The following is a 25,192-nucleotide window of genomic DNA, read 5'->3' as shown; positions in this document are numbered from 1 at the left end:
TGCCATCTCCATAAGAAACTCCTGGGCCAGCTTTCTCCATAAAGTCTGACAACAGGGCTTGATTTCTAGTCATATGTCCTGAACATCCACTATCCAGAACCGGGATGTTTTCCTGTTTCCCTGCAATCACAAAGACCACCATTGATTAGTTTTATGGACCCAGACTTGCTTGGATCCTTTGGCCTTATTAAGTTTGTTAGCATTTGCAGCGGATTTAGCTTCAGAGTTTATGCTAACATGCTTTTTATCAGACTTTATATCAGACTTTACATCAGAATTTACACTAGAAGAATTTACACTAACTTTCTTTAGAGAAGGTTTTATTTCATAATAATCATAGTACATACTATGATATTCCTTACAAGTATAAATAGAATGCGACAAACTACCACAATGAAAACAAGGATTTTATGGTTTAAACCTAACAGACTGTCTCTTAACTCCTAATCTAGGAGTTAAAGAGTTCATATCTTTATTTTTCCTGCAAAAAGAAGCAAGATGGTTAAAGTTTCCACAATTATAAAATTTCTTTCTAGGAGCATTAGAAACAGGCATATAATTATTACTTTTATTCACACCTTCCTTTCCATTCCTATATTTCCTAGCTTCCTTCATCTTGTTCACATTTTTAATCTCTTTCAGCTTATACTTAAGCTGCTTCTTTGCCATTAATCCAACATTTACCACAATTGGTTTATCCTGTTTTAATTTGTCAGAAGTTGACTTTTCTTTGACTTCTGTCTTAGAGTCTTTCATCTCTTCAGAATCAGACACAACAGTTTTTGCTACAAATTTTACAGGATTTACCTTTGGCTTTTTAGTCTTCTTGGTAAAGTTTGGTTTAGATGACATAGTTTCCTTTTCTTATTTATCATCTAGGCAACCTAGTCATTCTTTTCAATTTCCACTTTCTAAGATTTTCTGAGTTGTTTTTCCAGAGTTAGTCCAAGTTTTGATTACCTCCCTTTCCTTTTCTAGTTCAGATTTAAGAGATTGATTCAGTTTTAGTAGTTCATCTTTAACATACAAAGTCTCATCTCTTATTTTAATCTTTCACTTTCTAAAGTCTGATCTCTAAAACTAATGAACATGGTTTTAAGATATAATCTTAGCTCAGAAATATCATCAGTATGAAAAGCAACAGTTGAATGAGGTACCTTCAATTCAGCAGTTCCAGAACTGCTATCAGCATTTGCCATCAAAGCATAGTTCACCTCTTGTTCAGGATCCGAAGTGTCTGCCCAGTTTTTCTTTTTTGTGATAAGTGCCTGGCCTTTATCACCTTTTCCTTTCTTGCAATTAGGAGAGATGTGGACTCTTTCACCATAATTGTAGCATTTGACATTTGAGTTGTCTCCTCTGTCAGACTTTCCTCGTGCCTTCAATGTTTCTGAACCCTTTCTTTTCAGAACTTCCAACTTTCCTGAAAAATTTCTTACCCTTTCTGAATTTCTTGTAGGCTATCTTTGTGATACCCTTCACCATAAGAGCACACAGTTGCATCATCTTTGCATCAACATCCACTTCAGATAAATTTTCAGGTTCTGAATCATCATCATCAGAATCTGATGACTCTGAATCAGGCTGTATGATGAGAGCCTTTCCTTTGCCCCTCTTTGAGACAACCACTTTAGGAGATTCCTCCTCAGCTTTAAAAGCAACTGTCTTTGACTTTCTTTCCTGCCTTTTGTTCCTTTGATCCATCTCAAGTTCATGAGTCTTGAGCATACCATAAATTTCATCAAGAGTAGTTTCAGCAAGGTCATAGTTGTCTCTTATGGTAGTAGACTTCAAATCCCAATTTTCAGGAAGAGCTAAAAGGAATTTTAGATTTGAATCTTTAAGATCATATTCCTTGTCCACCAGTGACAGATCATTCAAGAGTTTTGCAAATCTGTCATATAAATCATTTAATGATTCATCTTGAGTCAAAGTGCTCATATTCTTGTGTGAGTATAGTCTTCCTGTTCTTTTTGATGGCTTCGGTTCCCTGGCATCTTGTCTCCAAAGCATCCCATATCTCCTTTGCAGTCTTGCATCCAATTCCCTGTTTGACATGACATTGTCAATTGCACTATGAAGCAAATGCCTTACCCTTGCATCTTTAGCAATAGATGAGATGTCTTCAGGTGTGTAATCACCTTTATCCTTTGGTATGGTCTAAACTGGTTGATCAACAACTGCAACAGAGAGCTTGGTAGGCTTATATGGTCCATCATAAATTCTATCAAGATATTCTAGATCCGTGGCTTCCAGAAACATAGCCATCTTTACTTTCTATATAGGATACTCAGATGCTCTCAGTATAGGAACCCTAATACTTTCATATCGATTGTGGGTTTGATTTTTTTGAGTATCTTGAGTTTTGGTGGGATTAGGTGGAGTTTGTATTTCGTCAGACATGATTGTAAACTGGATCTCACTGTTTGTATATCAACAGAGAGGCTCTGATACCACTTGTGAGGTCACACAACACTATAGAAGGGGGTTGAATATAGTGTTTATATAATCAAATCGACTTAGAACACAAGTATGTAACAATAATCAAGTTTATTCAATATAATAAACTCTGTTATAGTAGGTTAAACTACTCTCTCAGTGAAGAACGATATCGCTAAGAGCTGCTAGGGTTATAATGAATAATCTTTCTCGTGAATGATAACACATATAGTATAAACCCTAAGCTGTGTTTATATAGTACATAGTTACAAGATATCTTCTAATTGATATGAAATATATCTCTTCCTAAAATATATCAATCAGATATTATCTTCTGTAGTCCTTTAGCTGTCCAACTCTCCAAGCATATCTTCTTTTGTTTAATCCAGATCTTCTCCTGTAAATTAACCGCTTTTCATCCCTGAAGTGTATCCGTACTTAAGTTCTGATATAAGTTCTGACGCCTTAAGTTCTGATAACTTCTTGTCTTCAGTAAGTTCTGATTTCCAGTTTAGTTCTGATATTCTGATAATAAGTTCTAAAACTAAACAAATCAGATTAGACATGACATCATAAATATATCTAACATAAATGTTAATCAACTTACAAGAATCCTAGAAAAAACTAGTCCAGGCATAAACCCAGCAAGTAAAAGGACACATGCTGTTGCCAGGGACCACACCAGGACACCATATTGAAGAACCACTCTGCAAAAAGACAAATATATGACATAAGTCAGTGCTGAATAATCCATAACAAATGTGGGCAGATCCTAATGTATGTACTGCCATGATCAATTATGATAATAGATAAAATATTCTATATGGCACATATACCCTTCGGAACACTTCAGTTATTGCTTATTGAGCCAGTGATCGAGCTTTCCGTAAACAAGCTAACTCGGAGCAAGATTTAGATGTTAATATTTCACAAAGCAAGTATAATAGTAGTCAAACTACATCCTCTTTATAAAATAGCTAGCTTACCTTTAAACATTGTTAGAAATTTAGTTTCCTGATCATAGTTTATAAGCTGCAGCAAGTCAACATTCCAGCATGGTCGATGAAAAAGATGAATTGTCACCCTGAAGCGCCAGGACCAGATTGAATTCTGTAAAAATTCATTCAAGAATTCCAATTCATTTAGAGGCATCAGATAAGATAAATTCATAAACGGTGCAGGAACCAAATTAGAATTTACTTTATTGATACTTACATAATTTAAGTAATGGTTTAACATTTAAAGAAGTAGAAACTAGGAATATATAGTATACATTCCTATTTTCGGTAAAATTCCACTAATCCATGTGATTCTTATAAATACTTATCAGACTTATTTATAGCATTTTATTACTTGTTGCATCTTGATTTTGAATTACTTGCATATCACACATAATAAGAATATTGAAAGTCCAATAGTTTCTCTCCAAGTCAATCTGTAAAGTGTATAGAACTACAATATATACCAATTTATGAAGTGAATAAAAACTCTCCCATAATGTTGTTTTCATATTCATCTAAGAACTTTTGTGACTAATTACAACTTCTATCCTCTAATAATTGTAAAAAGAGAAGGCCTGACATCTTTTTGTTTAATCCAAGTGTAAGTACAGTTACCACATATAAACCTCAGCATCATCTTCATTAGCAACTTAGGTAAAGTCACTTCAAGCTACATTGAAGTGATAACATTTTTAAAGATTTTTTGACCTTCCAAAGTAGTATATATGCATTATGAGGAGCAACATCAGAGTGAGCCATCGAAACTGCCACTATAGTTCTCTTTAAGAATTTCATTTACTGTATAACCGTCTTTTTTAAGATGTTGACTGAGACCATTAATCATAAAATATATCCTCACTTATTTAAGGTGTGACTTGTCCACTACGGTAAATTCATGGACCTCATTATCCAACTCAATCAAACTAGCCCATGAAGGCTTTTGACTATTAGTGTTCTTGATCTTTAACCAGACATCAAAAACCTTATCCCAATTTCCGACTATAGCGTATATATTTGAAATCATAGAAAGATTTCCTGCATCATTCGACTCTAGCTTAACTAGTTGATCATAGAAATTGAGAGGGGGCAATACCTGTTACAGAGTGCAAATTCAAAACTTAATTCACTGAACTCAATGATCCAAAGTCCTGCAGTAAAAAAGAATAAATCATGGCAGTTAATTTTCATCAAATAAATCCACATAAATAATTACAAAAAACAAACAAAAACACGAAACCGTAATTGCAACCGCAAATGCAAACACATACACAAACACACACATACAGAGACAGGGAGAGAGACAGAGAGGGACATAGAGAGAGAGAAGGCGCACCGAGAGAGAGACAAGAAAGACAGAGAGAGAAGGAGAGAGAGAGGGAGAGAGATAAAGGGATAAACACAAATTGAGACATGAAGAGATGGAGAAATTATTAACACAACTACACACACTTTAAATTCCAAATAAAACATACCAAATAAATAAGGACATTTACAAAGCCCTAAATTAAAATAAAACCCTAAGATTGAAAATACCTTAAGAAAATGTCTTCAACTGCAAACCCAAACACGAACACATGAAAACAACTGATCCCTAATTGAATGAAGTTAAAAGAAGAATGGAAGCCCTATTTGAAGCCTTGATCCCCAATTCAATTGAGCCCTAATTAGAAAGTCTCAATTCAGCCTAATTACAGATGATATACATATTAGAGACTGATAATGGTGGCGAGAGAGAGTTAAAGTGGTGGCGAAAGAGAGGTTAGCGAGAGAGAGGTCAGAGAGACAGAGAGGGAAAGTTGAGTGAGAAAGTCGGGTGTGAGAGTGAGATATAGAAAGGGAATGTGTTGAAATTTTTGTCCGAAAAATTTTAAAGTTTGTCCAATTTGGGCGGTTGAAGCCCAAATTTTACAGGTATAAGCCCCAAAATTTGACCTACTCTGTGAATCCAAACATGAGTTTTTATAATTATATTATTTTTATTTTAATCATAAAATTTATAAAAAAAACTTATAAAAAATAATTACTTATATATACTTTATTACTTTCATAATTTAAATATACACAATATTTCATAAATTATATCTTTAAAACATATATATGAGTGCTCATATAGCCACTCTTGTAAGATTAAATTAAATTAATATTTGAACTTAAAAATATATTATATTCATATTTTAATACCCTAAGCTAACATTTTTAAAAGTATGTTACAAGCTGTAACACTTTATAGCTAATATAACATCATGTTTTTAGCTAAGGTAACATAAAAATGACAATGTTACATTAGACCATATGTAGCATAGCTACGGTAACATAAGTAACATAAAAATGACAATGTTACATTAGACCATATGTAGCATAGCTACAGTAACATATTGGGGTAACATATTTTTGGAGGGAGTTGCGATAGGTCATATTTGGTGTAGTAAATTAATGATCATCCAGTCATGAATCCCATGGTGAGGACACTTCCTAAGCATCTCCATATATCGCTCCCAAGCCTCACACAAAGACTCTCTAGACTGCTATGCAAATTAAGTAAGAGCATTCATGATTGCAGCTGTCTTTGACATAGGACAAAACTTAATAACAAACTTTTGAGCAAGATCTTCCCATTTAGTGATAGAGCCTGGAGGCAAAGAATGTAACCAACACGTAGCTTTATCTCTCAGAGAGAATGAAAAAAGCCTTAGCTTTATAGCATCTTCAGACACATTATTGAATTTGAAAGTGTCCAAGATCTCGATGAAATCTCTAATATGCATGTTGGGATCTTCCGTCGGAGAACCCCCAAACTGGACCGAGTTCTGCACCATTTGAATCATGCTAGACTTGATTTCAAAAGTGTTAGCCGTGATGGCTGGTCTGACAATGCTAGATTGAATATCATTGATCTTCGGTTGAGAATAATCCATCAAAACCTCCTTATGCGCTTCTGGTTCTCCCATTGAGACAAGAGCTTCTTCTTTAACTTTTTCCTCAACAAGAACTTCTTCCACTACTTCGTCCTCTACTTTCTCCAGTGTTTTCTTTCGAAATTGAGAACACATTAGCATACACGCTCTCTAGAGTACCTGAAAAAGCCACAAACAAACAAGTAAGTAAAATATCCGATTCAGTGAACTTTAACGACCACTGATGTGAAGCACATAAACTAAAAGTAAACAATGAGTCCCTGGAAGCGGTGCCAAAAACTTGTTAGGACGTTAAAACGCGCTAATAATACACGCAAGTATACGCGTTCGCAAGTAATATAGAATTATTTCTAGTTCTTTCCCATAGAGACTCTTTTAAATTAACTTCAATTTATGCACTTATGCAACAATGGTATGGTTAATATTCAATGCTAAGATTATAACAAGCTGAGATTGTTTATAACTATGAGATTATACTAACTAATATTAGCTAAGGGAATTAAGGTTGATTTACTTATATAACACAAGCATGGGATTCTAACTTCATTACTTACTTCATTCAATAGCCTTTTTGTTTTTAATCTTAGCATGCAATGGTGATGACACTAATCAGATAACACGAAACTAGTAAATGCCAAGTTTCCTTGTACGAATACCCTACTAACAGACATCCACAAAAGATATAGAAGTTGAATATACACCAATTATATTGAGACCCTATATGTCTATAGAATTTGACAACATAACAGTTTAATAAGAAAGTTATCTATCATGATTACATATGGCAAGTAAGATGGTTAAAATTACCTACGGATCATGCATAACAAATACATGAACCTATGCTAGCATGGCAAGTTCTAAACCCTTATATTCACTTTCGCATCAATAGAGATTAACACGCTATCTCATAAGTTCGTGACGCTCATAAGACGAATAAACACAACCAATACTAGGATATCATATAATCACCACACACTAAGGTATCAAAATAAATTAACTAAATAAATCCATTGAAAATCCGTTAGAACCCCACGATAACGATTAGCCCATAACTGAACTCATCTTCACTGTGGGTTACGATGAAAGCATGGTATAATAAACTTAGTCTTTATAAATTGAATAATAAACCAAAGTACGTTAAACAAGAGTAATAGGTTCAGCAAATTAGAAAACTAGCATCCAAGATTACAAGTTAAACAAAGAATCACAAGAATAAACTAGATCATCTTCGCCTTGGTTGAATTGTGCTATATGGTCTTCTTACGTCTTCTTCTTGCTCCTTGTTGCGTGCTTGTCATGAAAAATGTCTTTAAGTCATTATTATTTAGTTGTAGAATCAAGTCGGGCTTTAAACTCTCAAAATTCAAGGAGAAACAGAATTCTGAAATCCCGACCTGGCGCGGGCGCGCGCTGATCCAGCGCGACCGCGCTGCTAACCTAATGGAAAAACTTCTTCTGCTTGTTTTTCTGGCTGGTTTGAGATGGTGATCCATGGGCTTCTATTTAAGACACCTTTCTAACACCATTTTAGCGCCAAAGTAATTCTAAATCTCCCGATTCCTTAATCTATGCCTGAAATGCAAAAAAACTACAAAAACACATCAAATACACAAATAACTTGAGTTCAAAACACCAATTCAAGCCTTTATAGAGCGTTCTAAGTGGACATAAATGGCACTTAATAAAGTGCGGGAAATTTGAAGTTTGATTCAGAATTCGAACGTAGTTTTCAAGCGCACTTACAATATTAATTATTATATAATTTTTTGGATTTCGTGTAAAAATAGTCAACCCGAAAAAATCAGATTGTGTATACACGAATCCGATCTGAAATCCAATGAATCGGGTTCGGATATTCATTTTCGAGAAAATTTCAGGTTTGGATATAAATTTCAGCATAAAAACAGACCGGATTATTATCACTACCCATAAGCACCAATTATTAAACGAAACTTCTGCATTGATGAGAAAATGCAACATTTTTTTAAGAAATACCTTATAAATATAATAAAATATAATATTTTAATGATTCATAACATTATGTTTTGATAGGTTAACAATAATAACAGGCCTTATATTTGTGATTTACTAATAAAATAATTATAAATTTGAATTATAATTAGAGAAAAGGCAAAAGATAATAAAAGTAATGTATCAATAAATTTTTATTAATCGAAATAAAATAGTATTGGTGCATTAAAAAATAAGACACGTGGATGCCCTAATATTTTTCGATAATTTTAAAATATTATTGCATCTTTCATCTATTTCAAAATACTTTATACTTTATTTATATATGTTATATTAGAACATTAATGTCAAAAAAATTCGAAAAATTTTATATTTTACCAAAAAAATTATATTTATATCCGAAAAAGCAATTATAATTCGTATCTAAATCTGAAATATTCAAATATGAAACTAAACATATATATGATATATAAGTTATATAATTGTGTAATTTACTATTATTTGAAATTAATTTTATTAGTTCATAGTGTGTAGATATGCATTAAATAATATATTTAAACAAATTTTATATAATTGAACAAATACTTTATACATATATAAAAATTTTATTTGAGTTCAATAGTTAAAAATGGCTCAAAAATTAGCGTCAATACGGAAGGGCCATAAAAAAATTCAAAAAATTTGAAATATCCGCATTCGTATCCGAGAAAAAACGATTATTATTCAAATCTGAAATAAAGCGAATATTATATATTTCTGAAATAATACGAATATTATCTGAATGTGAATCTGACAATTGCGAATATGAGTACGAATATGGACAGATCTGTATTCAAATTATCCGTTTGACAGCCCTACGTTAATGAACTACGCTAACCTTAGAATTGCCTGGCTGGATGTAGAACTAACCTAGAAACCACGAAACAAGAACTGTATATGGTGTGGGTCTTACATATGCTCAAAGGAGGACCCAGTAAGAAGCACAGAGGGACACATGTCTCCCATAAAAGAAAATTATACAATTTTGTATCAATAATTTTTTTAAAAATATATGAAAGCGTCTCCCGAGAATTTAAAAATATAAAAAAATATTCACAAAATATGTAACATCCCGTATTTTTAGAATTATTATAATTATTATTTGAATATATATATGTGCTTTTATGATTTAGAAGGAATATTAAAATGATAAATATTTTATTCCTGTTTGACGAGTTTGTGTTCTTAAATGGTAATATGCTAATTGTTAAGTGTTATATCGATCCTTGTTAATTTCTGAAAATATTTATTTAAATGTATTATTTTCAAAAGGTAATTGAAAATTGATCTTATTGATATCGGTAAATTGAGTTGTTTTGTGATATCTGGGATACATCGTGTAATTATTTTTATCAATAAATAATTACTATGCATTTATTATGTGAATTTTGGTGAATTATATGATAATTGGAAATAATGTTTGAATGTTTATATGTGACAAAATTGGATTATTTTAAATTTTTAATGTCCAAAATAAAGTATTATAATCTTGATATTTTTCTGGTAATTTATAGGTTGTTATATATGATTTTATAAAGAGTTTATAGATTTAATAAATTATTTCTGAGTAGTTATAGACTATTTAATAAAACCGAGAATCGTCCAACTTCAACCGTTTTTGTATTTTTACAACTCGAACCTCTTCGGAAAACTCTTTCCAAACCCAATCTGATTATTCCGGACAATTTCCGTGTTTTGACTTTTTTGATCCGGAGTACGGTTTAACTCGTACGCGTCCTGGCGCAAAATTTTTGATATGATAATCTTTTTATAGATCAATAAAACCCGTATTGGCGAAAGACGGGATATTATTACATTATTTTCATATAAAGTATTTTATAAGAAGAACGGTTTTGATAATTATCTAAAACAGGTATCAAAATGGATCGCTTTTGCAGTTACTTAACGGCTAAGCAACCTATTTTCCGATCCAATACAATCCAACGGGTAATAATATTTCATAAATATAAATAGCTGCAGTTTTTAATTATTTCATTTATTTTTATAAAAATTTCAGAAAATAGAAAAAAAATCAAGAACTTGAGTTTTTGGGGTGAAATCTTGTTCTTGATCTTTGATTGATGATTCCGGAAGCTATAGATAACCGTTTTTGATGCTCTAGTAACCCAATCAAAGCTTATTTCAGGCCCGTTCTATTGATACCAAAATCACAAATCGAGGTTGGGTTTTTGTTAAAATCGATTTTTAAGTTCTTGACCTTGAAATCGAATTTTAATTTTGTGTAATTGTTGGTTGGTTTTGATGTGATATATAGCTTTAGTTTGATCTGTAGAATCGATTTACATCTTTATTTCAATCGTTAGATCCCCAAAATGATTAAACCGAGTTTTGGTTTTGATACAGTTTTTGAATTGATTTTTTTATTATTCTTGAAGCTGTGGTGGTGTTTGATTATACGGTTAGCTTATATATGATTTTAGCTTTATTTTGATACATGTATCGTTGTTTTTGGTTTTGATTTGACTGCTTTTGAGATTTTACCGGAATAGCTTGACAATTGGCCGGCTGCAATGGCCGTTTTTGGCCGGATTCTGAACTCTGGTAGCGTTGTCAGGGAGACAATCACGATTCTGAACTCTGGGATGAATGGTAAGTCATTTAGCATCAAAAATTGTAATATCCGGGACATGGGGTGTAATTATTTTTATTGATAAATAATTGTCATGTGATTACATTGTGATTTTTGGTAAATTATCTGATGATTGGTGTTGTTATGTGGATGTTTATATGTGGTAAAGTATAAGTATGTTAATTTGATTATGTCCAGAATAAAATATTGATAATTAAGGTATTTTTCTGGTAATTTTTGGAGTGTTATATGATTTTATATTGATTTATGAATTTATTAATTATTTTCTGAATAATTACAAAAATTATTTTTCTAAAGCCGAGAATCGTCCAACCTCAACCGTTTTTTACGTTTTTACAACCCGAAACTCTTCCGAAAACTCCTTCCTCACCGAATCTGGTAATTCCAGACATTTTCCATATTTTGACTTTTTCGATCCGGATTACGGTTTGACCCGTGCGCGGCCCGGCGCAATATTTTAGATACGCTAACCCTTTTCGATATCATTATCTTCGAACAAATTGTTTTGTAAATGTTCGGTTTTGATAATTATCCAAAATAGGATAATCCTTATCAAAAACAGAATAGTGCTTATCCAAAATAGGATAATGTTTATCCAAAACGTTATCCGATAGGATCGTATTTATAGTTACTTAGCGGCTAAGAAACATATTTATCGATCCAACACGATCTAGAACATACTAATATTCCGTAAATATAAATAGCCGTTACAGTATTGTATTTTGTACAAATAATCATTTGCAAACAGTAAAATTATATAGTTTCCAGAGAAAAACCTTAAAATATATCGCGTTCTTCATAATCAAACGCACAAACGAAGGCGTTATCGAACTCCGATTCGGGCGTGCAATATATCAAATCGAAGCTATCGAAAAGTTCTCTCATAATCAATCATCCTTTTCAGTGCAGAAATCAAGGTGATTTTCTTATTTGATTAATTTAATTCGAATTATTTAGTAATTAAAACAGGAATTTTTTTGATTTGATGTTAGAATCATATAGATCTTTTCTTCCTGGTCATTTTGGTTATTATATGCCAAATTTGGAGTTCAATAACATGTAGAAAAGTGTGTTTGATTCTGGGATTCATAAATTAGGGTTTATGTTCTTGAATAATTTCAATTGAAAGGCCGAGAATGAAGCTCGTCGGATGTTCGTCGGGCTTGGTTCGATTTTTGCCGGAATCGGAGCTTGGAGCTTGGAGCTTGGTTTGTTGGTTTAAATGATGTATCTGTGTTCCTGATTGATATTAGGATGAGAAAGAAGCAAGAACGAGGTTGAATCGTTCTGTTCTGACCAGTAATTGAGGTCGCCGGAATCCGGAAAGGGTCGCGGGATTCTGGGTTCGTCCGGTGTTCTTGGTGACCCGGCAACCCGTTTCCCGACTCGGTTCCTGACCCGATTTTGATCCAACTACTTCAAAATCAATTCTGAAATTGTGTTTTTATAGATTAATAACTAAAACTTCTGAATTTTTACAAATTCAGGATTTCTCTTCAAAAAACTTGCAATTTAGCCCCTATTGTTTAAAATTATTTTAAAAATGATTTGTTTAATATTTTAAAAATCAGAAAATTGTTTATTTATTTAATTTAATTTCAAAAACTTTTTTTAATTAATTAATTATTTAAAAATAAATCTGATTTATTTTATTAATTAATTTTAATTAGTTTTTAATTATTTTAATTAATCGATTAATTTATTATTAATTGATTAATTAATTAAATTAATTATTAATTGATTTTAATTAATATAATAATTAGATTTAATTATTTATTGTTGATTTGAAAATTCTGAAAAATAGTTTTGAGTTTTAAATATTATTTAAAATTATTTTCAAGACTCCATAATTATTATAAAATTATTTTAAAGTCAGATTCAGGTGTTCGACCCCTATTATTTAATTATAAAATGATTGAGAGGCCCATTTTAATTCTGAAAAATGTTCAAAAATTCATATTTGATAGGGATAAATAAATTATGATTGTATAATTAAATACTGCATTAATTGTACAAACTGTGGGCTGCTAGGCCCAATAAAAAGATATATGATACTCAGACCAGAAAGGTTAAGCCTGATGGACCAGATCAGGCCTGATGGAATAAAAAAGGCCCAAAAGCCCTGATTATTAATTAATTTCATAATTAATTAATAAGGGACAAATCAGATATTGAAAAGAGTCCCGATAAGGATATAAATCCTTGGAGATTAGCCTCAAGGGGACCTAAAAGGATAAGGAATCAGTTTCCTACTACCTAGGACTCCAAAGTCCATTCTAATTATGAGACTTGCCCACCAAGTCTCCTATACCAAGTCCAATTCAAGGACTCCCAACATCTATATAAGGGGTCTCACCCCCACCAATCAGAACTACATTTTTTGGCTTGATTCTCTAATTCACAGAGATACGTAGGCATCTCGTAAAGGCAGATTGAGTCACGAAACACGAGAGCAGCCATTAAAGGCCTTGAGCTCCCGAATCTTAGTATTAAATACAGCAAGTAATAACCTTAGTTTTTTATCCATAACATTTGGCGCCGTCTGTGGGAATCACAACAACAACCATGGCGAGAACACGGAGAACAATTGGAGCTCTAGAGGAAGGAACACCATTAGAGACAACCCAGGTGATTTCATCAACCGTGGAGGTTCCTCCCCATTCAACTTATGCATCTACTCAGGAGGAAGCCCAGACAGGGGCAACTCAACCCCAGCTACAAGGGACAACTCCCCCGATTCAAGATACGAATCCTCAAGTTCAACAAATACATATACCTGTGAATTCTCGACCCGTCGGGTATGAATATTCAACTATTGTTACTACTAACCCCCCTTATGGGATGCCCCTTCACCCTGAGGTTGGAGGAAGCGGATATGCTGGGCGAAGCGAAGCACGAGGGCGGTCGCCCCCCTATATACGAGGTTTGGATCCTATCCCTGAGGATCGGGAATTTTCTGGTCCATACACTGAGAGAGACTCCGAATCTTCAGATGATGAAGTGGCCCCGAGAAGGAGGCGTCCTGGAAAAGAGCCAATGGCCGATGGAAGGCAACGCCCCCAAAGCACCCCAGGGGCGAATCCCCAAGAAGTGCAGGAAAAGATCAGGGCTCATGAGGCTGAAATCCAAAGGCTGAGGCGTGATTTGGAGCCTCACCAAGCCACCAGACCCCACATGCCTCCTAGGGGGAGAAATCCTCCTCCTATCATAGACCTGGATGGTCCGGTAAGAAGAAGGGCTGCTGTCCCAAGAACTGATCCGAGCAATCTCCTTCCCCTTGGAGATCCTGATGATCCAACTCCACCCTTCACAAAAGAGATAATGAATGCCCATATCTCAAGGAAATTCAAGATGCCCACTGTCAAAGCCTATGATGGCACAAGAGACCCCGCTAATCATGTTAGAACATTCTCTAATGCACTGCTGCTGTAACCCGTGAATGATGCTATAAAATGTCGGGCCTTCCCTCAAACCCTGTCGGGTATGGCTCAAAGATGGTACAGTCGCCTACCCCCAAATTCTATTGGATCATTCAGAGAATTAAGTCAGGCTTTTATTAAGCAATTCATCAGTGGAAGAGTCCATGAGAAAAGTTCAGCATCTCTTATGAGTCTTGTGCAGGGAGCTAAGGAATCCTTAAGAGATTACCTGAATCGTTTTACAAAGGAGGCTTTAAAAGTCCCAGACCTTGATGATAAGGTAGCCATGATAGCACTGCAACAAGGAACTAGGGATGAGTTTTTCAAGATGTCTTTGGCCAAACGACCCCCTGAGAGCATGTTGCAGCTCCAAGAGAGGGCAGGGAAGTATATCAAGGTTGAAGAAAGTATGAGGAAGACCGTAGTAAGTAATGAGCCCACTGGAGGCAAGAAACGAAAAACTGATTTGGAGTATATCGCTAAGGACAAATATCCTAGAACCGAACAAAACCCTGATTCAACCCCCAAGAAGGGAGGACCTGGGCAAAAGTTCACTGAATACGCTAAGCTGAATGCTCCCAGAAATCAGATTTTGATGGAGATTGAAAAAGACAGAGATATTCGCTGGCCTAAGCCCTTGAAGGCTGATCCCGCCAAGCTAGATAAGGGCAAGTATTGCAGGTTTCACAAAGATGTTGGCCATGACACCGATGAGTGTAGACAATGGAAAGATGAAATTGAGTTTTTGATTCGAAAAGGAAGATTGAACAAGTATACTGGAGATGGAGGGGACAGAAATAATAATGGAAGGAAGAACTTTGAAGATCGTAGGAGGGACCAAGACGATCAGGGGCGAAACCCCCAGCCTAGAGGACCAGTTATAAACACCATTTATGGAGGGCCGAGACCTCGAGGGCCTGTGATAAACACGATCTTTGGAGGTCCAACTACTGCTGGATTGTCCAAAAATTCCAGAAAGGCATATACTAGAGAGGTTATGCATATTGTTGGAGAAGCCCCGAAGAGGGCCAGGACAGAAGTAACATTGGCTTTTGATGATTCCGACCTAGAGGGTGTGAAGTTTCCCCATGACGACCCGCTGGTCATAACACCAATAATAGGAAATAGCCCGGTTAAGAGGGTCCTTGTGGATAATGGTGCTTCTGTGGATATCTTGCTCCACGACACCTTTCTAAGGATGGGGTATAACGACTCCCAGTTAACACCAACCGACATGCCGATATATGGATTTGCTGGAGTAGAATGTCCTGTGGAAGGGATAATTAAATTGCCAACCACCATAGGTACGGAGCCAAGGAAAGCAACGCAGATGCTGGATTTCGTGGTGGTAAAGGCTAGTTCAACTTATAATGCTATCATGGGGAGAACAGGGATACATGCCTTCAAGGCAGTCCCCTCTTCCTACCATTCAGTCATGAAGTTTCCCATCCGAAATGGGATTGGAGAAGAAAGAGGAGATCAAAAAATGGCTAGAAGCTGTTATGTGGCCTCTTTGAGGGCAGATGGAGTCGGGGGGCAGGTTCTTCCTATTGAAGATATGGATGTTCGAGAAAATGATGAGAACAGAGGAAGGCCAGCAGAAGAATTGGTCTCGGTTCCTTTAGACCCCGAGAATCCTGAGAGGACGACTTTCATTGGAGCCACATTAGAGGAGCCCCTTAGAGGGAAGTTAGTGAAATTTTTGCAAGAAAATAGTGATGTGTTTGCATGGTCAGCAGCTGATATGCCAGGCATAGACCCGGGGTTAATTACTCACAAGCTAAACGTAGATCCAAGCCGAAAGACAGTGAAACAAAAGAAAAGAAATTTTGCCCCGGAAAGACAAGAGGCTATAAAGCAGGAAGTGGAAAAGCTCTTAGAGGCTGGTTTCATTGAGGAGATTCAATTTCCGGAGTGGTTAGCAAACCCTGTAATGGTGAAGAAGGCTAATGGAAAGTGGAGGATGTGTATAGACTTCACCGATCTGAATAATGCATGCCCCAAAGACTGTTTTCCGCTGCCTAGAATTGATACTTTGATTGATGCCACCGCTGGACATGAGATGCTGAGTTTCATGGATGGGTTTAGCGGATACAACCAGATCAAAATGCATAAGGATGACATTCCAAAGGTATCATCTATCACTGACTTTGGTGTTTATTGTTATCTTGTTATGGCGTTTGGTCTCAAGAATGCAGGAGCCACCTATCAAAGGTTGGTGAATAGAATTTTTAAGGATCTTATTGGTAAGACTATGGAAGTCTATGTTGATGACATGTTAGTCAAGAGTCTAGTAAAGACTGATCATATAGCCCATTTAAGGGAAGCTTTTGAGGTCCTGAGGTACCACAAGATGATGTTGAATCCGACGAAGTGTGCTTTCGGAGTAGGATCTGGAAAATTCTTGGGATTGATGGTCTCGAAAAGGGGAATTGAGGCAAATCCCGATAAAATAAAGGCAATCCTGGACATGGAACCCCCCAAAACTGTCAAGGATGTTCAGAAGCTCACAGGAAGGGTTGCTGCGTTAGGACGATTCATCTCCAAGTCAGGAGACAAGTGCTTGTCATTTTTCAAGTCACTAAAGAACATCAAAGACTTTGTATGGAGTGAGGAAAATCAGAAGGCATTTGAAGAGTTAAAGAAGTATATGGGCCAGGCCCCGTTGTTGGCCAAGCCAGTTCTGAATGAAGTTTTATTCTTGTACTTGGCTGTTTCAGAGAGCGCCTTGAGCGCCGTGTTGGTTAAGGAGGAACTGAAAGTCCAGAAACCCGTATACTATGTCAGCAAAATTTTGCATGGTGCTGAGTTGAATTATTCAGCCATTGAGAAATTCGCTTTAGCCTTGGTAATGGCTTCAAGAAAGCTGCGTCCTTATTTTCAAGCTCACCAAATTGAAGTGCTAACAAATCAGCCACTGAGAAATATCATTCACAGTCCCAAGGCAAGTGGGAGACTGATTAAGTGGGCAATAGAGTTGGGAGAGTTCGATCTCAAGTATAAGCCACGTACGGCCATAAAAGCCCAGGCACTAGCTGACTTCGTGGTGGAATGTACCATACCCAACCAAGAAGTCGGGGGGCAGGAAGATACCATACCTCAAGACAAGGGAGTTGACAATGGGGACAAGGAGAAAGAATATTGGGTTCTCTATTTTGATGGAGCATCAAAAACAAATTCCAGTGGAGCAGGGTTGGTTTTGCAAAGCCCTGATGGATTCTTAATTGAGTATGCCATGAAGCTAGACTTCCCAACCACAAACAATGAGGCAGAGTATGAAGCCCTGATTGCTGGCCTTGGTCTAGCTGGGACACTTAGAGTCAAAAACTTAAAGGTCCGTGGAGACTTGAAGTTGATCATATCCCAGGTAAAGGGAGAATTTGAGGCAAGGGATGATACGATGGCTAAGTATGTTCGCCTAGTAAGGGCTGTAATGACCCAATTTAATGAATGCCATGTTGAACACATTCCAAGGGAAGAAAATGCTAAAGCAGATGCGCTATCAAAGTTTGCTTCATCTGAGATTGAAGAAAGTTCAGGAAGTGTGTACTTCCGTGTTTTGAAGACACGAAGCATAGATGTTAAGCTTGTGGCTCCCGTAGGCTTGGGGACGTCCTGGATTGATCCCATCAAGGCTCACATTCAGACCGGTTGGTTGCCAAGCGATGCAATTGAGGCACGGAAGTTAACTGTTCGAGCACTAAGGTACTCTTTGATAGATGGGATTCTATATAAAAGATCTTTCGTGGTTCCTTACTTGAGGTGTCTCAGGCCCGATGAGGCACGCTTAGCTCTTGAGGAAGTGCATGGAGGTATTTGTGGGCAACACTTGGGGGGCAGGGCCTTGGCTCATAAGATAACCCGTTTAGGCTTCTATTGGCCAGACATGATGGCTGATGCCAAACAATATGTAAAGAAGTGTGATCGCTGTCAGAAGCATGCACCAGTCGCCAGATAACCCCCCGAGATGCTGACCTCTATCAACTCACCTATTCCCTTTGCTATGTGGGGGATGGATATTCTAGGGCCTTTTCCTATGGCCACAACACAAAGGAAGTTTCTGATTGTAGCCATTGATTATTTCACCAAGTGGATCGAAGCCAAACCTTTGGCCAAAATCACAACTAAGCAGGTTGCACAATTCCTGCGGGAAAACATTATGTGCCGATATGGAATTCCCCGTATCCTCGTCACTGACAATGGAACACAATTCAACAACGAGGAATTCAAGAAGTATTGCGAAGAAAATGAAATTGAGTTACGGTTCACCTCTGTGGCTCACCCGTAAGCCAATGGGCAAGCGGAGGTAACAAATTGGATAATCCTGGATGGACTAAAGAAGAGGATCGAAAAGTCAAGAAATAATTGGGTGGATGACATACTTCCCATATTATGGGCCTATAGGACTACCTGTAGAGTCACGACAGATGCAACTCCTTTCATGTTGGCATATGGGGCAGAAGCAGTAGTTCCCGTGGAGATATCACATTCCTCTCCAAGGATTCAGGCTTTTGATGAAAAAGAAAATGAAGAAGGGCAGAAGTTAGCCCTGGATTTAATCGATGAAGTGCGAGATTAAGCACATGCAAAGATAGTAGAATATCAGAAAAAAGCTTCATTCTACTACAACTTAAGGGTTAAAGAGAGGTTTTTTAAACAAGGTGATCTAGTTTTGAGAAAAATAGAGGCTTCTGGTGTTGGACAGAAAGGAAAGCTCGCCCCAAATTGGGAAGGGTCGTACAGAGTCAAGAGCGTTCAGGGTAGAGGAACCTACAATCTGGAAACTATGGATGGTTTTGAAGTCCCGAGGACCTGGCATGCACAAAACCTGAAGGTTTACTACGTGTAAGATAGGCTAAGTACGATCCTCACTTGTCATTGTGACAAATAGGTTTAAAAGCACCTGGAAGCTTTGCTTGCGTAGAATTTTATATTCCAGTAGAATTTACAATGTTTAGTTATTATTGATTAGGGTCGAACCCATGCTGTGTAAGGTTTTGAAAAACCAGACTTCATATTAAAGAGCTTGAAATTATTTCAATCCAAGGATGTTTAAGGTTCAAATGCATATTAAGATTATAAAGTTAAAACAGAAAAAGGTAAGAAAAGCAACGTATAAAACATAACCCCGAAGGGTAACAAGTTCTGATATAAATAAAGTTCAAAAAGAAGATGTACAAAAAGCTAGGCCTTGGAAGGCTGAGATTCCTCAGAACCACTATCCGAAGTCTCTTCGGAAGTTTCAGTCGTTTCTTCGGACGTCTCGGTCATCCCCTCCGAAGTCCCTGTAGAAGTTCCCTCAGCAGGAGATGATGGCTGTTGAGGCGCTGCTTTGGGAGATTCTTCCACCCTGGCCTTCTTAGCGACAGGCTCGAATTCCTCCTCGGAGGAATCTTCCTCCTCTCCATCCTTGATCATGCCAACAAGCTTTTCAGTAACACCTCCAAGCTCTGGAACCCGCACTGGGCAAGGAAAGGGCGACTGCTCAAGGACCTCGGGAAACTCATCCTGGATGGCCTCCACAGCAGCGTCCCAGCCTTCCTTATAGCTAACAGGATGAAGAAGGGCATCATGCTCCACCATCAAGTCTTTGAATTCTTGAGTGTCCATCCAGCCATCAAAGGCTTTTTCCTTCTGCGCCTTCAAGATGACATTTTCAGCCCGGGCCGTCTCCAGGTCAGAAGTGGAAGAGGCCAATTGAGCTTCAAGGGCCTCAATTTTTTGATTGGCCTCCTCCAACTTCTTGTTGTCATCTTCCAGGCCAACCTTCCAAGCCTTGGCTTGGTGAATTGCCCCTTGAAAATGGGCGTTAGCCTGCAAGAGAAAACAACAAAGGTTTAGAAAAGAAAGAAAAGAGAATTGTAAAAAGCATAAGTAAAGTACGTACCGTCGCCAAAGCTTGGGCTCCAAACAGCTCATTCCCCTCCAAGTCCTGTTGAAGGACAAAATCTTGATAATCCACCGGGGAAATGGAATGCTTAGACCATTCCTTGGACAGGGCCGTGCTGCCCACAATTGAGTCCATGCCCCGGATCCCCCAAGCAGGTTGAAAATAGGCACCTGGCCTCTGCTTGGTGCGCAGAACTTGGCTGGGGCCTTCCTCATCTGGCTCCGTTGCCTGAAGAAGGAACTCCGGGAAGCGGTCACCCAGTCGAGGGTCCTTAAAGATCTTCCCGGCCCTCTTTATCCTGGTTGTCTCCAGGTCCTTCGGCTTGGTAGCCTCCTCAATCTTCTCAGCCACTGCAACAAACAAAGTCAGTTGAAAATCAATGAAATAAAAGTGCAGGAAATAAAGGAGATAAGAAAGGGAACTTACTTTTCTTATTAACGGGCGAAAGGCCGCGTTCTACCAGGACGGTCTCCCGGATAAGGTCCGAACAATGGGAAGTGCCGTTGTCTTGCGTAAGGAGGTTGAAACCTCTAGCCTCCTCCTCAGACAAAGTTATGTCATTCGGGCTCCCGTCTAGGGCCAGCCCAAAGGATGATCGAAACAAGGAGCCCCAATCTCCACCTTCCCAAATAACAAACAAAAAATCTTTCTTCCACCCCAAGTTGTTGTCAGGGATGGACTTCCCATTCACGATATGGGGGATAGTGGGGCGCTGGTTGATAGAAACCCAACCCGGACTTTTATCAGGGCTGTTTTTGAACTGAAAAATCTTCCTGAAGACAGCAACAGATGTGGGGACGTTGTGCTTGGCGCATTGCGACAGATAGCACAGAATCAACCTCCAGGAATTAGGGGGAAGTTGGCAAGGGCTGATGCCCACATCAGCCAGTAGCAAAGGAATGAATGGATGAAAAGGGAGTCTAATACCTGCCCTCAGAGTATCCCTATAGACGCATAGCGCGTCCTTCTTCCACTGACAGGCCCTGTCGGCCGGACCCGCAAGAACCAGCTTAAAAGGCTCCTTGATTTTGAAGCAGCTGCTCAACTTTTCCAGCTCCTTGGGATCCCGTAAAGCACTGATATGATCGTGCGCGTCCAGATGCGCATCAGACGGATACTCGTCCCCTCGAGTGTTGATCATGTCGATTAAGGAAGTATACCTCGATCGAATAGGAAAATCATTGGACTTTCTAGCCACGTTCATCTTGGCCAAACGAGTCATTCTTTTGTCAGCCATCTGAAAAAAGTATGAGGCACGTAAATAGGCTATCTTAAAATGGCACACAATGGAAAAATAGACACGAAAAGCAAAGGGAGGAATCTTACCTAAAGAAGCACTCCTGAAAAAGGCTTTGAGCTCCGACTTGCTGTTATTGCTCTGAGAATCTTAGCAGGAGGATAAAGAAGAAAACTAAGAAATGAGAAAGTGAGGAGTAATAGCCTTTCCTCATTCCTTTATATAGGAGGAAAAAGAAGTTGAAGGGACGAAAAGCCCATTAAGAACAAAGGCCCATAAGAAGAGGCCCAGAAAAAGAATATTCCAGAATATACCTAGGAATTCTAGGGCATTCTAAACAGGGTGTGTTAAGCCCAGCAATATTTGATAAAGCCCAATGAGAAGGCCCAGTAATATTTGACAAAGCCCAATAAAGAGGCCCAACAATATTTGATAAAGCCCAATAAAAGAGGCCCAATGAGATTTGAAAAGCCCAATAACAGAAGCTCAGTAAAATTTTATAGGGCCCAACAAAAAGGCCAGGCCCAAATCCAATTAGGATTTGGAAAATACAAAACCCTAAATTAAAGCTAAATAAAGAAGGCTAGTGAAAAACCAGGAACCAGGTCGAAATCCAGGTCGTGAATCCTGCCCGAAATCTTTCGAGCAGACACCCGAAAATAACGGGTAAAAAAGACCAGAATCCAGGTCGAATTCCAGGTCGTGAATCCTGCCCGAAATCTTTCGAGCAGACACCCGAAAATAACGGGTAAAAAAGACCAGAATCCAGGTCGAATTCCAGGTCGTGAATCCTGCCCGAAATCTTTCGAGCAGACACCGAAAATAGCTGGAATAACGGGACTGAATTGAGGTCGAAGCTTCGACCAGGAATGAGGTCGAATAAACCAAGCATCTTTCAAAAAATGGGGATTAAAAACCCAGGTCGAAGTTCGACTAGGATCCTGGTCGAATTCCAGGTCGTGGATCCTAGTCGAAATCCTTCGACCAGGAAACAAGAAAATCAAGGAATTTTCGAACAGGATTCAGGTCGAAATATCGACTAGAATCCTAGTCGAAATCCTAGTCGATAGGCTCATGACAAGAAGCCAAAAAAAAAAAGGGGTGGAATTTTCGACCTAGATCCAGGTCGAATTCCAGGTCGTGGATCCTAGTCGAATTCCTTCGACCAGGATGACAAGGCTGTCCCCTATTTTCGACTAGGATCCAGGTCGAAATTTCGACTAGGATCCTGGTCGAAAAAAGGGCTGGAAATTTGAAGAATCCAGAAAATAGGGAAAATTCCAGAAAATAAGGAAAAATCCCAGAAAATTAGGGAAAATCCCAGAAAATTAGGGAAAATCCCAGAAAATTAGGGAAAAATCCCAGAGAATTAGGGAAAATCCCAGAAAATTAGAGAAAAATTCCAGAAAATTAGGGAAAATCCCAAAAAATTAGGGAAAATCCCAGAAAATTAGGGAAAAATCCCAGAGAATTAGGGAAAATCCCAGAAAATTAGGGAAAAATTCCAGAAAATTAGGGAAAAATCCAGAAAATAAGGGAAAAATCCCGGAAATAAGGGAAAAATTCCTGAAAATTAAGATAATTCCTGAATAAAAGGAAAACTTCATTGTAAATGTGTAGGTCGCTCCACACTTTACGGAAAAACGAAACCCTGTAAGGGAACAAATAGACTTAACTTCTTTGAAACCTAGTCAATGTTTCCCAAAAGTTGGGGGGCAAATGATAGGGATAAATAAATTATGATTGTATAATTAAATACTGCATTAATTGTACAAACTGTGGGCTGCTAGGCCCAATAAAAAGATATATGATACTCAGACCAGAAAGGTTAAGCCTGATGGACCAGATCAGGCCTGATGGAATAAAAAAGGCCCAAAAGCCCTGATTATTAATTAATTTCGTAATTAATTAATAAGGGACAAATCAGATGTTGAAAAGAGTCCCGATAAGGATATAAATCCTTGGAGATTAGCCTCAAGGGGACCTAAAAGGATAAGGAATCAGTTTCCTACTACCTAGGACTCCAAAGTCCATTCTAATTATGAGACTTGCCCACCAAGTCTCCTATACCAAGTCCAATTCAAGGACTCTCAACATCTATATAAGGGGTCTCACCCCCACCAATCAGAACTACATTTTTTGGCTTGATTCTCTAATTCACAGAGATACATAGGCATCTCGTAAAGGCAGATTGAGTCACGAAACACGAGAGCAGCCATTAAAGGCCTTGAGCTCCCGAATCTTAGTATTAAATACAGCAAGTAATAACCTTAGTTTTTTATCCACAACAATATTAAATACCTGAAAAATCATTTTTGACCCCGAATCTTCTTTGAAAAATTATGTTAATTGAATATCTTGCATGTTATGTGCTACATGCTATCTGATTGATGTGTTATAATCCTATATGGTTGTTGTTTGACTATTTTGGTCATAACTTTCAATCCATAAATCGGATTTGGCTAAAACGAATGGTAGATAAAAGCTTATGACGTCTATGTGACGATTAGAATAGTATGAAATTGAGTATTGATAGATGCTTGTGATGCCTAGCAGAGTAAGAGAGGCATAGAAAGAGAAAGTCAGTGATCCGTAGATAGAATTGAAGCGTAGAAAGAGAAGGCAAGTGATTGACGAATAGAAGCAAAGCATAGAAAAAGAAGGAAAGTGATTGATGAGTAGAAATGTTAGATGAGTACAAGTAAAGTTGGAAATCATCTATGATAAGGCAAGTCCCTCTGAACCTTTCTTCGAGATATATTGCAAATATTTTTAAACTTTCTCATAACATGTTGCTAGCATTCAAAATAAATCTTGTTTTATATTGTGACATTTTAAACTATTCAACCTTGAACCCTGATCGTATCATTGGAATTGAGCCGTAAGCTTTATTTCTTGAGTAGACCACCAATAGCTGATTTCCCATATATTAAACCATACTAATACAATACTACTCCACAAATACATACACACCATAAACCAAGTATTTCAACAAAATTTCTTCAGCATACAAAAACTTATATACCTTGAAATACCCTATCACATCAAAGATCAATACCCTGTATTATCATTGAACCATTGTTCTTTAGATACTTGATTCTTCATCAGGCTTGAAGCTGTTCTTCATGCTTACACCTTGATACACCTGGTAATACCTGTGAAATGTTTTATGCTCTGAGATAAATGCTTTATCAATGTTAATTATGATTCTGTTTTTATTGAATTGCAATGGTTATCATATTGAATTGTTTTAGAATTTGATGGTTTTATAAATGTAGACCAGATTCGTGGTCATATTAGGCCAATGCGTGCCTTGGATCCAGTATATAGAGCAAAGCTGGGAGCCTTGCTCCGGTTTAGGTGTGACTGATCAGCAGCCTAACCATGGTTTTTTAAAATGAAAAGAGAATATCTAGTTCTATTCATTAATTATCTAGAAACTTGATTTTTCTGAATCATTTCAGCTGATCATTGTTGAACCTCATTTATTGCTATTATGACTTGCTGAGCTAGTTAGCTCACTCTTGCAAATCTGTTTATGTTATTTTACAGTTGAAAAGGAAATTCTTGGTAATGAGGATTCACAGTCCAGTATGCGAGCTAGGATTCCAGGATAAGATGGACCGAGTTAGCAGGAGTTTCATAATGTAGATGAGTTATGTAAGATTAT

At 37.3% G+C, this 25,192-nt stretch overlaps 1 non-coding gene across 1 annotated transcript; it reads left to right on the top strand.

Moving 5' to 3' along the window:
• The first annotated feature begins 5,891 nt into the window (after nucleotides 1-5,891).
• Nucleotides 5,892-5,998, top strand: LOC141687636 (small nucleolar RNA R71). The gene has a single exon (XR_012561126.1). It is a non-coding gene; the product is annotated as a small nucleolar RNA R71 (small nucleolar RNA).
• Nucleotides 5,999-25,192: the final 19,194 nt, after the last annotated feature.

The sequence above is a fragment of the Apium graveolens genome, chromosome 9 (assembly GCF_009905375.1).
Source record: "Apium graveolens cultivar Ventura chromosome 9, ASM990537v1, whole genome shotgun sequence".
Taxonomy (NCBI): domain Eukaryota; kingdom Viridiplantae; phylum Streptophyta; class Magnoliopsida; order Apiales; family Apiaceae; genus Apium; species Apium graveolens.
Note: the sequence above shows the minus strand (reverse complement) of the source record. Positions and strands in the feature narration are given on the sequence as shown.